The sequence below is a fragment of the Antechinus flavipes genome, chromosome 2, assembly GCF_016432865.1.
Source record: "Antechinus flavipes isolate AdamAnt ecotype Samford, QLD, Australia chromosome 2, AdamAnt_v2, whole genome shotgun sequence".
Taxonomy (NCBI): Eukaryota; Metazoa; Chordata; class Mammalia; order Dasyuromorphia; family Dasyuridae; genus Antechinus; species Antechinus flavipes.
This window is the reverse complement of record NC_067399.1, coordinates 422,828,590-422,848,780: the sequence shown is the minus strand read 5'-3', so window position 1 is coordinate 422,848,780 and position 20,191 is coordinate 422,828,590. Positions and strand designations below refer to the sequence as shown.

At 35.6% G+C, this 20,191-nt stretch overlaps 1 long non-coding RNA gene across 1 annotated transcript in view; it reads left to right on the top strand.

The window, feature by feature from the left end:
* The window catches only part of LOC127550188 (uncharacterized), a 76,537-nt gene that overhangs the window by 33,883 nt on the left and 22,463 nt on the right, over positions 1 to 20,191 (top strand). The window contains exon 2 of the long non-coding RNA XR_007950790.1: positions 17,170 to 17,387. This is a non-coding gene — a long non-coding RNA (uncharacterized LOC127550188). The remainder of the gene's footprint in view (positions 1 to 17,169; positions 17,388 to 20,191) is intronic.

The window sequence follows — 20,191 nt, the reverse complement described above, 5'->3', positions numbered from 1 at the left end:
CTAAATCTGTGATTCTGTGTCTGGACCCCAGAGAGATGAACTGAGTTTATTTCCCCAAGACCAGATAGCTAGTTAGTGGCACAGCAATGTGACATGGTAAATAGAGCATTGGACCCGAGTTCAAATCCCTCCTCTGACAATGACCAGGCAAGTCATTTTACTTCTTTGGCCCCTATTTTCTTCATCTGTGAGAGGAGGGGATTGAGCATAGACTTTAAGATCCTCATCAGAGATAAATTTGTGCTCAGCTTTGTGCACCTCCTAATCTAGTGCTCTTTGCAAAACAAAACCTTGCTTGTTTTTTACTTAAAGAGCTATACATTTATTCCAAGCTTTTTGTCTATTTGGTCTCTAATGTTTGCCTTCTGCTATAAGCCCCTCACTGCTAAAGGAAGGGATTATGTTCATGGAACTCATTCCCTACAAAGCTGTCCTGTTGTGTTGTCCTTGGACCAACTATCCATGAGATTTTCTTGACAAAGATACTGGAGGGATTTGCCATTTCCTTCAAGATCACATAGCTGATATCTGAAGTCAAATTTGAACTCTTATATTTCTGGTCTTGCTTATTTCAGGCCTGGAAGTATATTCCCTTTGTTACTTAGCTGCCAGAAAAACAAAACAAAACAAAACAAAACTCATATACCAACCCCTCAAAAAAGCTCAACACCACCAACAATTGATAAATGATCTTACGCTTTGCAGACTAAGCAGCCAGATGCTACAGAGGATAGAATGCTGGGCCTGGAGGAAGGAAGACTCATCTTTATGAGTTCAAATCTGGCCTCAGCCACTAACTGTGTGATCCTGTACAAGTCACTTAACCCTATTTGCCTCAGTTTTCTCTTCTGTAAAATGAGTTGGAAAAGGAAATGGCAAATCTTCCTAGTATATTTGCCAAGAAAATCCCAAATGCAGTCACAAAGAGTCTCACAGGACTGGATAATGACATCAAATTATATCTTGCATTTTGTTAGGCACCTTAGGGATATAGAAGATAGGGATTGGGGAAATGTTTTTTTTAAAAAGTGATAATTTCCTCCTTTGTGGTGTAAATCTCTAAGACTGCCTTAAATGAGATGGTAGAGAATTATTAGCAATAACACCCCATCTTTGTCTCTGTCACTTTTTCTTCATGGGTTTTCTTTCATCACTTCTTTTTGTTGTAGTTTTTTGTTTTTGCAATGTTATATTCATCACCATGCCAAAAAAAAAATACATTCCATTAAAGAAAAGATGAACAATTAACTTAAAATGAAATAAATTCATCTAAAGTGCTTGTCTTTTGTAATTTCTATACTGTGCCCCCATATACACATACCATCCTGTGTATTCTCCCCACCCTCCCAAAGTAGGAAAGAACTTAGCCAAATTTCTGCTTTTGGTGACAGTTTCCTGCTGAGCTCTCCTTGGCAGTGTCAACAGCTGACAGAACTAAAAACCATGGCAGACTGAACTCAGCTTGGGGGAAGAAGATGGAACTAGTTATTATAGATGTAAAGCTGGAAAAAACGTCATAGGTCATCCCAATTTTTACACAGGAGGAAAATGAAGTCTAGGGAAACTGAGTATGACTATAAAAACTTTACATTTTCCCTATCTCTACACTCACTTTACCTACTCTATCTGGGAGTTTAAAAAGTATCTTTCTGTTCTTCTCCTGATTTGAACTCTTCCCCTTAGGAGAGTCTTGTGGGCCCATTGCTATATGCAGCTTCACTATCTGACTGGCTCAGAGAAACCTTGGCAGTTCTGGTATTTCTACATTTCTGAGATTTTTCCTTGTAATAGAAATTGAGGCTCTCTAGGTAATTTAGGTGACTCACATTTATTTATTTATTTATTTGGAGAAGAACTTGGACTTGGACTCCAAGGCTAGGCTTCAAAAACCAACTGAGAATTGGTCCCAGTTCATGAGTAATGTTCCTATTCTCTATCTTTCACTTTTTAAACTCCTTCTCCCAGGTATCCAGGGCTTATTTTTAACTTGTCCTCTCCTCCAAAAGGAAATAATCACAAGATTATAAAATACCATAATAAGTGTTTTGTTTTTTAGTTATGTTTAGTTCTGTCCAACTCTTTCTAACCATTTTTGTGATTTTCTTGGCAAAAAATAAAAATAAAAGAAATAAAAAAAACTGTTTCTTCAACTGTAAATTAGCATAATAATGGCATTTAAATTACAGGATTCTTGTGAGGATAAAATGAGATAAAGCACTTAGCAAGGGCCAGGGACATAGTAGATTGTATATAAATGTTAGCTGTTATCACCATCATCATCATCATCATCACCCCCATTATATGGCCTAAATTCAAATTCTTCCTTTGCCAGCATTACCTGAGTGATCCGGGACAAGTCTCTGGTGCTCAATTTCTCCATCTGCTAAGTGAGAAAATCGGAGAAATCATTACTACTAATAGTAGGTTCAGCTCTACCATTTTGAAATTGAGGTCTAGAGAGATTAAGGGACTTGCCTAAAATCATTCAGGTAGTAAGAAAGAAATGGCAAAACATTTAAGTATCCCTACCAAGTAAACCTCAAATAGGCTCATGAAGAGTTGGACATAACCAACAGCAAAGAAACAAAGCAGAGTTAGAATTTCGATCCATATCCTCTTTCCAAACCCAGTTTCTTTACACTATATTTAATTTTCACACTTCCTTTTTTTTTTCTGAGGCAATTGGGGTTAAGTGACTTGCCCAGGTCAAACAGCTGGGAAGTGTGAAGTATCTGAGGGCACATTTGAACTCAGGTCCTCCTGACTTCTAGGTTGGTGCTCTATCCACTGCACCACCTAGCTGCCCCAATATTTTTAAGATTATTCTCTTTTTATCCTAACATTTAAATGATTAATGGCTCCAGCCATTTTTATGTAAAATCAATTCTATTAGAGAGCACATTTTTTAAATTTGGACCATTGGCTGTATATATAGAAGAAATGCTTAGGTTGGACATTCAGAGGAACTCTGAGAACTCCTCTCTCTTTCCATTAGTGGAAAGTAAAAAAGGATGGTTTGTACCTGGTGATAAGCCATGATACTGTGAGAAGAACATAAGCTCTATAGTCAGATGTCCCGCATCTAGACCCTGCTTCTGATATTTCCCACTTTTGTGACCTTAGGTAGGTTATTGCCTACCTTGGAATTTAGTTTTCTGATCTGTAAAATGTGCAGGATAGACTAGATGACCTCTATATTCCCTTCCAGCTCAGAGGCTATGATTTTATAGGTTACAAGTAACACTCAGGAAACACACCTCAGCACCAGCTCTAATATGTATGCAATTAAGCTAACAGTAGTTGTTTGCTTCAAAAGATTTGGAAACAATATGGTGTGATACATGTTGGAACCAAGGAGATCTTGAAGTTAAAAGAAATGGAGGAAAGACAGGAATGGAGATGAGAAGAAATCATTTTAGTGGCTTTTAAAACTGTATCACAGACAACCCCTGGAGACATTTCATAACATCTCTTAAAAAGATCTCTTTGCATCAAATTCATCTCCAACCAGGAAAATACAAGTTCAACCAGATTTGTGTCTGTATGTTTCTCTATTTCTCTGTCTGTCTCTCTATCTCTGTCTGTTTCTCTATCTTTGTTTTTCTCTATCTTTTTATCTCTCTGTGACTGTATGTGTATATGTAAAAGAAAGTACTTGTGTGTCAAAGATAGAAAAGAAGGAAACCATAATTGACAGTCTCATAAAAAATGCTCATGACCGGAACTCAGGAGATGCTCTATTCATTCATTCTTGCACATTTCCTCCAAATAAATGTGCTTTCCATGGGATCAGCTAGTAACAATGAACTCATAATGTGCAAATCTGCATGGCCATCAGGCTTATCAGAACAAAAGGTGCACTTAGAGATCAGATTATCAATGATAATAATGACAACATATTTCTAAAGTATTTAAGGTTTAAAATTTTTGTTTTATGATATCAAAATAATGTTTTTTTAAATAAAATCATATGCACTTTAAATCCTGCTCACTTAAAATATTTTTAAAAGAAATCGTATTGGTACATTTGATTTTTATATCTCACTAGAATTTTTCCCAGTATCCTTTCCTTTCCTCTTTTCAGAAAGCTGGACCATATCATAAATACTATTTATTAAGAAAAAAAGAGGAAAAGAAAAATCTGAAAAACAAATCAGTAGATTAAAAAAAATCTGAAAACGTAACACAGTTTTCCCAACTTAGGACTTCATACCTGTACTTCATACCTGTACAGAGAAATGGATGTAGGATATCTTCTCATATCCCTTCATTGTAGCCATACTTGTTCTTTTTAATTTTATAACATTCACTGTTGATGATTTTGTGGTTATTCTTTCCATTTACATTGCTTTTGTCAGTGTGTATGCTATTTTAGTCTGTTCACTTTGCTTTTCATCAGTTCATATGAATCTTTCCACATGTCTCTGTATTCATCATATGTGTCAATTTTTAATAGCACAGTAATCTTATATCACATTCATATATCACAATTTATTCAGTTATTCCCTAGTTTTGTGGCATCTATTTTGTTTATGATTTTTTGTTACCAGAAGAAAAGAGAAAAGTGCCACAATAAATATTTTGGTGTCTATGGGGGCACTTGAAGATTTTACAGTCTTTGATTGCACCAAGACCTTGAGATATAGAATGAATGTATGGTTTATTATTTTCACTTTATAGATGAGGGTAGTGTGATACAGGAGAGAGCGTGCTGGAGTCAAAGGAGCTGGGTCCTGAAAATATATATATAACATGTATATTTGTTATTGTAATTAATTTTTTAATAGGTAACATTTATATAGCACTTCAAGCTTCATCAAGCACTTAAAAAATATAATCTCACCTGATCCTCACAACAATCCTACAAAGTAGACAGTTTTTATTTCTATTTTACAGCTGAGAAAACTGAGGCAAATAGAGGTTAAATGACTTGACTAAGATTAAGAAGATGACTCCAGTCCCAATTTTCTACTCACTTCATTACCTACATGCCAATATTCTTTTTTAGAACATATCCTGTGGTGCTATTTTGTAAGTCATTAAATATTATAAATTTTTAAGCTGTTTTTTTTTTTTTATTGACCAATTTGGGAGGAAGATGGGAAGGGGTTTATTAGAAGCTGACACCCAAACCCACCCCACTGTTGGCACAAAGGTTATTCTAGGTTGATGTTTCTTTTGTTGGCACACTCTCTGGCACCATTGTTCTATGATTGCACAAGTGGAGTTTATGAGTTTGGCTGGTGAATGTGGACATGTGGGTAGTTTAGGGTTTATCAGAGTTCCATTTAGGGCAGGGAGAAAACAATCACATTATATTTTCATTTCTAGACAAAAAAGACAAGGATATAAGAACATTAGAGACCTGGCAATCTCCTGGTATTGTATAGTTAGAGAACAATATGGGCAAGGCCTTCATTTTTTATGAAGAAAAGATCAGTATCCAAAGGATGCCTTCTTGGGGGACCTAGGAAAAAAAGATGATCAAATTAAGGAACTAGGGAGGCTTTTGCCTAGAAAGGAACAGATTTTGTTGTTGTTGTTCTTTAACAGTATCTGATTCTTCATGACCCCATTTGAGGTTTTCTTGGTAAATAGAGATTTGTCATTTCCTTCTGCAGCTAATTTTACAGATGAGGAAACAGAGGCAAACAAGCTTAAGTAACTTGACAAGGATCACACAGCTAATAAGAATCTGAGGTCAAATTTGAATTTAGGAAGACTCATTTTCCTGAGTCCAAGTCCAATATTCTATTTTGCTACCTAGCTTCTGTAAGAAGCGATTGAGGAGTGGTCTAACTGGTACCTTTATGTGTCTGAAGGGCTGTTTTATGGAACAGGAATTAGACTTCTGCTTTGTCCCACAAAGATTCTTTACCTCCTTGGATCCCTTTGACAGTCAGGTGAAGCCTATAGAAGCCCAGAATAATGTTTTAAAAAATAAAACACACAAAATTTCAAAGATACTAATATCAAAATGCAGAATAAACAAATTCGTGGACCCCCAGTTTAAAAATTCCTGAAGTAACAGCAGTGTCAGGGAAGCATATTTTGGCTACATTTAAAGGAAAACTTGGTAAGTAGAACAATCCCAAAGTAGAATGGCCTGCTTCAGGATACAATATATTTATCATTATTTGAGAACTTTCAAGAGGGCTGGATGGTTACTTGTCAGAAATGCTGCAGAGGGAATTCTCATTAAGTTGTGAATATATGATTTCTTTATTTTTATTTTATTCTGAATTTAAGAAATAAAACAAACATTTCTATAATCTAGTAGAACAGAAAAAAGTGATTATACACACAACTGCAAATCTAATATGTATAACTTGATATTCCTTTTAAATACATAATAAAGTTATTGTGTAACTTTCTTTTTTTCCCCTGCCCACAGATGGTTACCATTAGACACAAATATGTAGAATGCCTAATTTCTGAGCTCTCCTCAAACTGAATTTCTTTGATACTATTATTTCCTAGTTGATACTAGGAAGATTTCATGTTGAAACAACGAATCATGTTATTTTTAGACTTCCTGTATAAGAAAGTCAGTGGTTCAGACCTTGATGATCTATTGCCGACCTCCCCAAATGCCAAAAAAAAAAAAAAAAAAAAAAAAGTATAAAGTGACTCAAGTCAAAGGATGCATGATAATGGTCATCCTAATCATATATGGACATAATTAGGCTTTTGTTATGAGCCAAAGATTTAAAATTTGCTGCCTTGAATCATTAGAAAACCAGAGACCAGTACATAGAAGTGGTAAGGTGGCCTATTTCAGTTTTACATGAAGAAGGATGTTTTAACTCCAAAAGCTTACCCCATGAATTTTTCATCATTCGGGGTTTCAAGAAGAGGAAGGACAAATACTTTATGGGTATGCTATTTCATGAAGGAAGTTGAAATAAAGTATTGTAGATTAGCGTAAAGATTTGCCACTAACTTGGTGTGTGATATTAGACAAGTCACTTCATTACTCTGCTCAAAAATTAGAGGACCAGATTTGATGCTAATTTTTAGCTCTGATAAACATAATGCTATTGAGCATGGTTGGGGAGATGAATGAGTTCATCCTAACTATGCCAGCAGCAATATCTAACACCATCAGACCAATCTAAGAGGAGAGAGGTAAGCTGCAAGGAAATGAAAATGGAAACATCTCATTTTATTTTCTGCAAATATAGATATTCTTCCAAAGTAAGAAGCCAGACATTAACACCAAACAAATGTTCTTTCTTTCCAATGTGTCATGGACTTGTTTATCAGCTGCACTTTATCAAAGGTTATTTTATGAACTGTTAGGTTATAATTACATAGGGCACTGGATATGGAATCAGGAAAACTTGGGTTCAAATCCAACCTCAGATTCTGGTTGTGCAATGCGACCCTGAAATACCAATTTAAACCACATCAAATTCAGTTTTTTCATTTGTTAAGATGAGAGGATTGTATTAAGGTGGTCTCTGAGGATCTGTGGGATGATAGTGACAATCCAATTAGCTATGCAAATCTTAAAATCCTATAAAATTATCAGCTATTGTATATATCTGAGAATCTCTGGAACCCAAATCCACAGCAGAGTACCTGATTATTCAAGCAGCTGAGGGCAGACTGTTGGTAACAGAGGTATCACCTCCTGTATATATAATTCTAGATTGTAGAAGGATCCACACCAAGCCCAGTTTCCTTTCGTCTTTCAGAAGTCCAAGTACAAGGGACCAGGTCATCCTTAAATTGCCAAACAATTTAAAGAACTTACGAGCTTAACTGTTCAGGCCAGGAACTGCCCTGCCGGAAACAAGCAGAGTAATAAATGTTTTAAAAATCAAGTAATAAAAATTAGAAAAAAAAAGTTTTGAAATCCAGCCCAAGTGCTAGCTCTTGAAAGGGGTTGTTTGTCCTAAGTGATGCTTGACAATTAAACAGGTTATACTGGAAATGCTGATGCCGCTCAGACCTGAGCCAGCGCTCCTTTGGCCTGCCCTGTTCCCATCTTCCAACTCAGAGAAATAAGAGGAAAGAAACTTTTTTTTGCCAGATGGACTAGCACTCCAGAAAGACTTATAGGGGCCACTTCAAAATAGAGGGTGAACTCATGATCCCCATTTTAGTATGGATATCTGAAATGATGTGAGGGACAGGATTAAGATAGAGTAGTTGGGGTAAAATAAGATTAGAACTAGGGAACTGAGTTGAAGAAAGAGGAATGCAGTTAGGAATTGGGGTTAAGGTAGTGGGTTTAATAAGAGATATTAGGGTAAAGATTAGGTACAGTTATTTCAATTTGACTCTGTGTAACTCCATTTGGGGTTTTCTTGGCAAAGATACTCAAGTGATTTGCCATTTCCTTCTCCAGTCCATTTCACAGATAAGGAAACTGAGGTGAATAATATTCAGTGACATAACTTATAAGTGTCTGTGGTCAGATTTGATCTCAGGAAAATGAATCTTCCTGATTCCAGGTCTGGCACTCTATCTACTATACCACAGGATAGGATTAATTAAGATCTGAAAGAGAGATTAGAGATAAGATTATGGTGTGGCCTGATAGGGCTTGAGTAAGGGAAGTAGAAAGGTCAATAACCTGGAATCATAGAACCTGAGTTCGAAAGCAAACACTACTACTTAATATTTGTGTAACATTTGGCAGTCACTTAACCTCTATGGGCCTCAATTTTCTAATCTCTAAACTGAAAGAATTGGACCAGGTAATTTCTAAAATTCCATAGGTTCTAGAGCTGTGAACTATGCTCCTAAAAAGTTGCGGCTAAAGGGTAGTTTAGAATCAGATGGATATTTAGCACTATTCTTCTACCCTTTTGATCCACTGAAACCAAGTTTTTCTCTGCCACAATATCCATAGCTAGGCCCATCACATTGTAATTGTGTGTACCTGGACATACTGGGAGTAGAGAGGATATGTAATGTCTATTTGGAGTCCCCAGTTATTTTTGACTCTGCAAATCCTATACTAGATACAGATCTCCTTAGGGAGTTTGTAAGAAATGATATTTTCTCCAGTCAACAGATATTCTAAACATCTCACAATCAAAGCAGTCACTATGTTCCAAGTACCATACTAAACTCCAGGATGGACTGAATAATTCAGCAGGTTATGTCTGTTTAGAAGTAAGAGGGAATTTATCAGAAAAATGTGAAGGGGAAAATTGGAGAAGGGAGTCATAACAGTGAGCACGGCTGAGAGCCTAGAAGCCAAGGGAAAGAAGGGGGAGGGGGATAAAAGGAACCAGAAAGGAGCAACAGAGGAGGCAGGAGCTGGCTGCTCCCTGTGTTTTCAGTAAACAAGTGGCGGGTGGCTGAGCAGAGTTCTAGCCCTCCTAGTGAGGAGGGAACTCTGTTGATGGAAATTGTTCTTTCCCCCACCTCCTAGATTATTAAACTGGAGAGGTCAGGTTTGGGATACTTGTCAGGGATATCTTCTCTCAGTCATTATGCTTGTAACCCTTGCTCTGTAGTCATAGCCTCCTACTGGCCTTTTGTAACCTGAAAGAAACCTGGCTTTCTCCCAGAATGCTCTGCAACCCCTGTGATTTTCACTGGACACATCCCAATCTTGAATGTTCCCTCTTTTCTAATGCTTGCTTTTCTTGTGAAGGGAAAAACTTAGTATAACAAATGAATTTCTGGCCTGGGAATCATATCAGCGGTATTCTATTCCAGGGTCTATCCCCTATCTAGCCTGATACAGGGCAAGTCAATTCCTTTTTTTTTTTTTTTTTCCCTTTGGGTTCTATATTATTTTTCCTCACAAGGGAGCTGACTGTCTGGAGCCAGCAAAGTGAATTATGATGCTGGACTTATAGGCTGTTGTGTAAATAGGGGTATGTAAGTATGTATGTAGAAGTTAGGGAGTGCTGGAAGCAGAGGAGACATTCTGACAGTATATTTTAAGGATATTTGAACAGGAGAAAAATGCTTCCAGCTAAGAGAGAGGAGCAGAAATGAGGGATTGAAGGCAGGCTGCAAGAGTCATACCTGAGCTGAACCCTGAAAGGAAGATAAGAAATATGAATGATTGAGGAAAAGAGTGGGTGCTTTCCAGGAATGAAAAAAAGGCCTGTACAATTCCATGGAAGTAGATGTCTTGTTATCTAAAATAAAAACTGTGTGAAATGAAATAAAGTGAAGTAAGACTGGAAATGTAAGTTGGAACCAGATAGCCTTTAAATGTGAGATTAAAGATATTTTGTCCTAGAGACAGTCATGAACCACTGAAGTCTTTTGAATGGGATAGTGATATGCCATTTTGGCAACTGTGTATATAGGTTAGAATGAAAAGGAGAGAGACCAGAAGCAGGGAATGTAATAAATAGGCCATTACAATAGTCCGTGTGAGAAATGATGAGACCTAAACTGAAGTGGTGAGTGTATGAGTAGAGAGAATACAGCAGATGTCAGAAGTAGCAGAGAAATAGAACTGATAAGACTTGGCAACTGATGGAATGTTGGATTTGAAGAGGAGAAGGAGAGCCAAGGATGACTTGGAGGTTTCTACTATTGTATGACAAAGGATGTGCCAGAATTTCTTGACATCAGGTATTTGTAGTAGCAGTTAGTGACTCACAAATTGAGTTTAGAAATCTCTATGTTTTATGGATCTCCATGGCTATAGAGACCCATCTATACAAAGTATCACCATGTTTTGTAAAAACATTGTATCATTCAAATTCACACTATACATTTCAATGGGACTGGAATCAGTAACCATATTTTATATAAAGTGAGGCAGCTGATGGCTCAGTGGATAGAACCTGAGCCTGGAATTAGGAGAATCTGAGTTGAAATTCAGATTCAGGCATTTTCTAACTGTGTAACCCAGGACAACTCACTCAGTCTCTGACTGCCTGACAAAAGGATCCACTGGGTCCACTGAAGAAGGAAATGGCAAAACACTCAAGTATCTTTGCCAAGAAAATCCTATAGACAATTGGTCCATAGGATCATGAAGAGTCAGATATGACTAATCGACTGAATAATAACAACATAAAGATAACTTTAAATAGTATGAATTTGAATATGTGCAATCACTTAATGAGATACTTATACTATTCACACTACTCAGAACCCAGGTGTAATATTTTCTCTTCTAATTACTTTCCAAGCTATTTATATACCCATATCTAACAATCCTTACTCTGTCCTTACCTTCTATTTTGTTCTTTTTAATATTTTTTGGTCTAGGGACCCTAATGATCAAGGTTGACTTTTACAAGAAGAATTAATAAGGACAAATATTATGATTTCAGAAAAAGCAAATGTAATGACTATAGAGAAGCATGAAAAGATCTTTATGAACTAATGTAGAGTGAAGGAAGCAGAACTAAAGAAACATAATAAGAATAACACTGTGGATGGAAAGAACAACCACACACACACACATACACACACGAGAATGTATCAAAGTTATAAAGATCAAGCATGCAGAAATATAAGGGGAAACTCCTAACCCACCCCTTTGTGGAAATATTTCATGTGTTTTCAACTTTTTTCATTATATTGATGAATTGTGTGGATATTTTCCTGGTTTTTTTTTTTTGTTGTTGTTGTTGTCTTAAAAAATAACACTTTGATATATAGGATGACTCTAAGAGGAGATGGAGGAGAGATATTTGGAGAAACTATGATGATGTAAAAAAAATCAATAAAACCTTATTTTAAAATCACTATATGAACCCATACTGTTATTACTTATTTTAATACTTCATGGTTTTTTATTTCATTATTGTGTTGCTCTGTCTACCCAGTCAGCATTTATTAAGCATCTACCCTATGCCAGATATTGTGCTAAGCATTGTTGTTGTTCATTCTTTGTTCTTATAGAGGACCGATGACATCAAGAGAGTTATGTCTTGCTTGCAAGTGAATTGGACTTAAGTGAGGAAAGCTGTGCAAAGTCATCAGCTTCACTCTCTCCTCCCAAGTCATCAACCTGTACTGTCTAGAAATAAATCAGGAAGACTGTTAATGGTCCTGAACGCAGTGGAAGACCTTGATTTTTTTAAAGCTAGGGTCTTTCCCAATTCTCATTTTGTTTGAAACAAAACCCATTCAATGATTAAAGGTTAGGTAAAAAGTGAGGCAAAAGATGGCTGTTTGTCTTCAGGAATGAATCAATCTGAGAAGAGAAGACACTTGGAGTTTGAATGAGAATCAGAAACAATTGCTATTTACTCTCACTTTGAGCCATTGAAACCCGAACATTGAGCAATGTAAAGCTTGGACTGAGACCTATTGAGAGCCAGAGAGATTTGGGGTTTAATAGTTTAGTAGCTCCATTTCTATCAACAACAATGGTAGTAGCTACTATTATTAGCTAAGCATTAAGGATACGTACAAAGAAGAAAAAAAAAAACTGGGGTTCTGCCTCAAGAAGTACATATTATAAGGAGGGAGACAGCATGAAAATAATTATGTACAAACAAGAGATATACATTATAAATAAAGTACTCAGAGGAAAGAGACAAGTCTGTTGTTTATGTTTGTCCTTAATTTTTATAGAGAACCCTGATACTGGGAGGTAATGCCATTATATGCAATTGAATTGGATGTAAGCAAGGGAGGGTTGTGTAAAGTTAACAGCCTCAGTTTTTCCTCTGGAATCATATGGGTCCAGTGGCCAGATATAGATCAGGATGACTGGAGATGGCCCTGGATACAGTGGGGAACCTTGGCCTTTTTAAGCTGAGGTCTTTAATAGATCTCAGTTTAATTGAGATAACCACCCATTCAGTGAATAAGGCTATGTTAAAAATGAGGCAAAGAATGGCTCATTTTACCTAATTAAAAAAAATCAGTCTGGAAAGGGAAGCCATGTGGTCTCTTAGACCAAAGACAATCATGACATTGAAATCACAGTTTATATAGCTTTCATAACATTATGTGATCCATCGAACAGCAAAGGAAAAAACTAAAGATGAAGGGAAAATAGAGGAACTAGAAAATTTTCACACAGTGAAAATACTGCTAGAAGAGGGGATGGAATATCAGCTGCAAGGAATGGCAAATAAGCCAGTGCTGCTAAGTGCAAGCTACAGTTGCTTCATAGCTTAGCAGATGGTCTTCCAGAACTACTGTGTACTGAAAAATTAATTACCTTAAGGCTAACTTGGTGATGAGCCTCTCTAAAGTTATTTAGATTTCTTCTTGGACTATTAACATACTATCATCAGGTCCATTGATTTAAGCCTAGAAGATAACTTTGAGCCATCTAATTCAGCAGCAGCATTTTACAGATTAAAAATCCAGGACCTGAGAAGAGAAGGAATTTGCCCAAAGTCATACAGGTAGCCATTCATGGTGTGGTACAGCCATGATTTAAACTCCAGAGCTTCTCAATTCAAACCAAACATGCTTTCAATAGTCCCATTCTAACTCACCCTTAAAGATCAGACTTAGATAAACTTCTTTCCATAGGATATAGGATCATAAGTCATAATGAGGAACCAAAGAGAGACTATAGGGGACTCAGGAGAGTTATTATGATCTGAAAAACTCAACTTTGTAAAAACTTCATTTGCAAAAGGATAGTTGAATCTACTTCCCCTGAATTCAATAGATTTGTGACCTATCTGTTCTCTCATAATACTAAATACACAAGGAGTCCATCTTAAAAAGGAGGGAGGGTAGGGAAGCAGAGCCGAGTATGACAGGAACTCCCCTGATCTCTCCTATATTCCATGAGCAACTTCAAAATAATACCTCAAAATGAATTCTGGAGTAGTTGGACCAACAAAAGGATAAGGTGAAACAATTTTCTAGTTTAAGAGAACTTATAAAGTGAACAGGAAAGGTCTGTCTTACTGGGGAGAGAATGGAATGCAATCCAGTGCAGGCCCCACCCTGGCAAACCAGCAGTAAATCTTGGGGACTGAAGCAGCTACTGAAGCTCTCAGCTCATAGATGATAAGAACATTGGACAATTGGTTAGAAAGAAAAAATAGGGGACCTTTTTCTGGCACTGAATGCAGGATTTATACTTGCATTGCCCACACTTGAGTCACAGTCCCAGAGTACGGAGGAACAGTAAAACACTAGTGTGTGGCAGCTAGGGATCAGAGATCATAGTCACTTGTGCATGTACACACACATACACACACACACACACACACACACCCCAAAACAAAACAAAACCAACCCCCCCATAAAACCTGAAGTTAGAGATAATGCCCTTCTATTTTAACAGTCCAACTTCAATATAAAGTTACAAGTCAAGAAATAGAAAATGAGCAAACAGCAACAAAAAGAACCTGAACAAATAAAACAAAACAAGACAAAAAAAAAAAAACAAAAAACCAAACCATTTTTATGAGAAGATCAAGACAGAAATGTAGAAGAAAATGTTAAAATAATTATCTATAAAGCCTCAAAGGAAAAAAAAAAGTGAATTGGTCTCAGGCCCCAAAAAAGAGTTCTTGAAAGACCTCACAAAGGATATTAAAAACAAAGAGAGAGGAAAATTTGGAAAAAGAAATGACAACAATAGAAGGAAATCATGAAAGGAGATTCAATGGTGTGGTAAAGGAGGCACAAAAACACATTGAGAAGTATGTTTTAAAAAGCAGAATTGACCAAATGGAAAAGGAGGCACAAAAACCTCACCAAAGAAAACAATTTCCTAAAAATTAGAATTTGGCAAATGGAAAATAATGATTACATGGGATTACATCAACATTTCTATATATTACCAACAAAGTCCAGCAGCAAGAGATAAAAAGAGAAATTCCATTTAAAACATAGTAAATGATATAAAATACTTAGGAGTCTACATATCAAGACAAATCCAGGAACTATATGAACACAATTATAAAACACTTTTTGTACAAATGAAGTCAAATCTTAACATTTGGAAAAATATTAATTGTTCATGGGTTGGCTAAGTCAATATATGAAAAAAAGACAATTCTAGATAAATTAATTTATATATTAAGTTAACAATCAAAGTACCAAAAAAACTATTTTATTGATCTAAAAAACATCAAAATTTATCTGGAAGAACAAAAGTTCAAGAATATCAATGGAATCAATTAAAACAATATTTAAGGATAGTGGCTTGGCAGTACCATATCTCAAACTATATTACCAAGAGGTAATTATCTAAACAATCTGATACTGGCTAAAAATATAAACTGGTAAGTGGAATAGATGAGGTATACCATATATAGTAGTAAAAGATCAAAAGGATCTAGTATTTGATAAATGCAAAGACTTCTTGAAAAAACTTTAGGAAATTTGGAAAACAGTTTGACAGAAACTAGGTAGAGAGCAACATTCACACCATGTATACCTAGATGAGCTCAAAATGAATAAATGATTCAGACTAATTAAGAGACTATGGACCAGTTTAACTGTCAGACTTATTGATAAGGGAAGCATTTATGACCAAATAAGAAATAGAGAGCCTTAGCAGATTTAAATGAATAATTTTATTTACATTAAATTAAAAAGATTTTAGGTAAACAAAAAGAATGCTGCCAAAATGAGAAGAAAAGCAAAAAACTTTGCATGGGTTTTCTGATATTTTTCAAATTTTGAAATTCATTTTTCAAATGTACAAAAAAATTGAGTCATTCTCCAGTTGACAAATGATCAACAGATATGAAAAGATGGTTTTCAGAAGAAGAAATCAAAACTGTTTATAATCATATGAAATAATATTCTCAGTTATAATTTATTAGAAAGATTGTAAAAGTTGAAATAACTCTGAGGTATTACTTATACCTATGAAATTGGGTAATTGCATGGAAAGGAAAATGACAAATGTTGTGTTCCCATACAAAGGGGGTATGGGAAAATTGGTTACTAATATACCCTTAGTGAAGTTGTGAACCAATCCATCCTTTTTGGAGAACAATTTGGAACAATGTCCAGAGGATTATAAAATTGTGCATACCTCTGACTCAAATATACCTCTGTTAGGTCTGTATTCCAAAGAATCAGGGAAAAAGGAAAAAGACATATATATATATATATAAACATTTATAGCAAGGTTTTTTTTTTTTTTTGTGGTAGCAAAGAATCAGAAATTAAGGGGATGTCCATTAGTTGGGGAATGGCTGAACAAATTTTGATATATAATTGTGATGGAATACTACTGTGCAATAAAATGAGGAGCAGGATGCTTTAAGAAAAACTTAGAAAGATTTGCATGAATTGATGTAAAGTGAAATGAATAGAATCAGTAGAACTTTGTACAAAGTAGCATCAATCTTGTAAGGATGATTAACTGGGAATGACTTTGCTATTCTTAGCAAGACAATGATCCAAGATGATTCCAAAGGACTTTAAGATAAAAAAAAAATACTATTTACCTTCGGGGGAGGGGGAGGGTGGGGTTGAATTAAGATTAAAGCATGACCTTTTTTTAAACTTTATTTATTTTTCTTGGGCTTGGGAGTTTTTGTTTGGGGTATTTGGGTTTTATTTTATTTTTTGATCTGTGTTTCTTTCACAACATGGTAAATATGGAAATGTGTTTTGCCTGACTGCATATATATAATCTATATCGAATTGCTTGACTTCTCAATGAGGGAAAAAGGGAAGGAGAAAAAAAGAATTTGGAACTCATTTAAAAAAAATTGAATGTTAAAATTGTTCTACATGTAATTGTCAAAAAGAAATAAAAAGTTTAAAAAAGAATGTTGATTTCTCAGGAAATCTTTATTAGGCTATCAGTTCTGAAAAAGGTTAGGAATTGTATTTGGGAATCTACAATATCTACACCTGTGTTTTGCAGGTGCTTGAGACAAATTTCCACTTTTCCAGAATCAATCTGTGGGAGGCCCCAGAGGAGTTCAAGTAAGACATGCCAAAATGAAGCACTCCATCAAGGGAAAATGACCTTGCAGTCAAAAGTACTTTATTAGTCAATTTTCCCTTCTTTAAAGCAGAACAGGTTTGTGTTGAGTCTCTTAGCATTTTGTTAATAAATCCTTATTATCAAAATCTTCTACAGTAGCTATGACAATTGTCCCAAGTTTAAAGTCATTACCCAAAGACTCATACTGGAGCTTCTTCTTCTTCTTCTTCTTCTTTTTTTTTTTTTTTTTTTTTTTACCAAAATTATTCCTTTTGGGACTTTCCATTGAAAGCCCTGTTCAGCATTTGAAACAATCATCACTGCCCTGGATACAAAATATTATCTTTTTTCAGGTTGTCCTTCAAAATGTCAACTGTTAGTTATTCCAACCAAATGTATAGTTAAAAGCAGACCAACTAGCAAAGTTGCTGGAATAGTAGGAAGCGGTATAGCCCAGTTTCCCCAACAACTACTACCACAAAGATCTGAAAAGACCGCCAGACTAAAGAGCCATCAGGAAATCAAAGGGGATCATAATTTCAGCCAATGATGAGCATGAATTTGTCCACAGGTAAGTGACCAAGCCAAGAACTGGAAAAAACTGGTTAACTGGCAATGTGATTATTCTGACACCAGAGCAAATTTCCTCAGGCTTAGACCGGGGCTAGATAAGTGACTCTGTTTTCAGTCTTCCAGCTAGTTGGATTGGGCAACTTTTTACCAGCACTCTATCTTGAGACAAGCCAGGGTCTATAGTTTAAAGGGCAAAAATAATGAGCAAAATATGCCTCAAATTAGACTATCAACAGTTGATGAAAGTTTACTACTCCGTGACTTAATCTATACCTCTGATCATTGAATAAAGCACTACCAAAAATCCAAGAAAAACAGCAACAGGATTCTTGAATATATAAATCAAGATAAAGGATATCCTGACATTTCTTCAGAAATGTGTAGGACCTGACCTTAATACAATGGTTTTCAGAGGTAGTAAATGTTTCAGTGGTTAGAACAGGGAGCCTGGAGTCAGAATGACCTCAATTCAAATCCAACCTCAGACACTTAGTAGCTGTGTGACCCCAGAGCAAAGCATTAAACTTTTCCTTTAAAGAACCTTTGTCTCAATCTCAACTCTAAAATGGGGATGATACAGGTGCTAGTATCATGCTAGCACCTGCCTCAAAGGGTTGTTGTGAGGATCATATGAGATGATATTTATAGAAAGTACTCAGTACATAGTGGGTCCTGTGCAAATGATTATTCCTTCCATTTGTGAGGATGAAAATTACCCTCTACAATAAAACAGATTGAGGCAGAGATCTGAGCCAATGGCACTTTATTAAAGGGTTCATGATCCCCTCTAATAAAGTAGATCTCAGATCTTTTTCATGATCTGAGATTTTTCCTCCTTCCAGGGACCTATTCTTATAGAGCTAGATGTTCAATAATTCTAGAACATGTATACCAAATATAGAATAATTCCACAGATGATATGTACTGTATAAGCTAAAATAAGCAATATGTCAGCAGCATCACAAGTTGGGTGAAGCAAGGATTATCTCCACATAAGAGGAACAGTCTTCTCTTTAATTTGGGCAGGAGAAAATGGTACAAGTTATCACAGTAACTCTTAGGTCACTACCTAAGTAGCCTTTAGATGGTCATCTTCTCCTATTGGACAAGGGATTGGTCCAAAAATACAAAAATATTTTGGGGAACTTTATATGTAGTTGTGATCTCTGCAAGGCTGGGTTTGGTCACCATCACAAGACAAAACAAGGTAGACAGCCTTTAGTTTACTTCCTATAGTTAAGCAAGTGAAATTAAAATCTGCATCTTATAGCCGTATGTATAAGAACTTTGATATGATTCTGTCAAATTGATTAATATTGATTAGAATAGAGGAGGTCCAGAGGAATTGTTTCTCACATTCTTTGTGATCACAGAATATGAATTTTTTGATACCATTATAATGTTGCTATAGTTAACCAAAAGTCAATGACAAAGCATTTTGTGATAAGTTTAGGGAGACCCACCTAGTCAAAATCAATTCAGGAAGAATAATTAGAGTTGATTTGGGCATTTCTTTCTGCCAGGTAGATCAGACCAAGAGTGGACATGTGAAGAAGAAATACATTCTTTAAATTAGTGATAATTTATATCCCCAAAGAAATTTCTCTGTTAAATTCCTAAAAGTAGTCTTAATATACAAAGAGACAGTATATACAAAGAATATCATCCAATTTGGACCTATTGGGAAAAATTTCTTATATTTCCTAATGGGTAAGTCCTAGAGAGTTAAATATCTCTTAGGACCATAATTTAAAGCCAGAAAGGAATTTACTATTATTCCGTTGTGTCTAGTCCTATATAATTCTATTGGAGTTATTCTTTGCAAAGATAGTAGAGTGATTTGTCATTTCCTTCTCCAGTTTATTTTACAGATGAGGAAACTGAAGCAAACAAGTTACATGACTTGGACAGGGTCACACAGCTAATTAAGTAGAAGTGGGAGAAGTGTGAGGCTGGATTCAAACTCAGTTCTTCCTGACTCAGGATCAACTTTCTATCCACTGTGCCTCCAATTGCCTGGAAAGTGACCTTACAAATTGTTTCCTGCAACCTCTTTACTTTACAGAGAAAACTGAGATCAAGGTGATTAAGTGACTTACAGAAAATAATACTTCTGCTAAAAAGCAGATTGGGAATTCAGACTCAAGCCCTTAAATATCAGAATTTTTTTTTTCTTTCTGTTATGTGATACTGCACTAAAATGCAAGCTCTCTAATAGCTAAAGTAAGTGAGCTTAAAGTAAGCTTAAAAAAAAAAACACTCTGAGGTTCATAAAGTATTTTATAACTATCTCATTTTATTTCCACAACTCTAAGAGGTGGATGTTATCATTACCATTTTCCAAATGAGGAATTAGAGGCAGGAAAAGGTTAAACATTGATTTGACTAATATGTGTGGGGCACTTCACAAGACATTGATCTATGGGTGATTGAATAAGTTTCTCCTGGGAAGATTGTGTCTCTTAATTAGTTGAAGAGTAGGATGTAAGATAGGTAAGATGTTAGGTTTGTTTTCATGAAAATAAGCAATTTTTCAAGTCACACATACACACACACACACTGAACAGCAGAGAATGAACTAAAATTATAGTCCAAATCAAGCCAATTGATAGTATTTACGAGTAAGAGACAATGTCTTATATTGGAAGGATTTATCATCTGGCCCCAGGGTTAAATTGGAGTTTTATTACTTACATTTACTGTCCCTCTCTGAGCCTCCATTTATTCAAGGTACCTTTTAGTTTCAGATCCTAGGACAAATGTCGATACATTTGTTGGATTGATTTTTTTTAATTGGAGAAA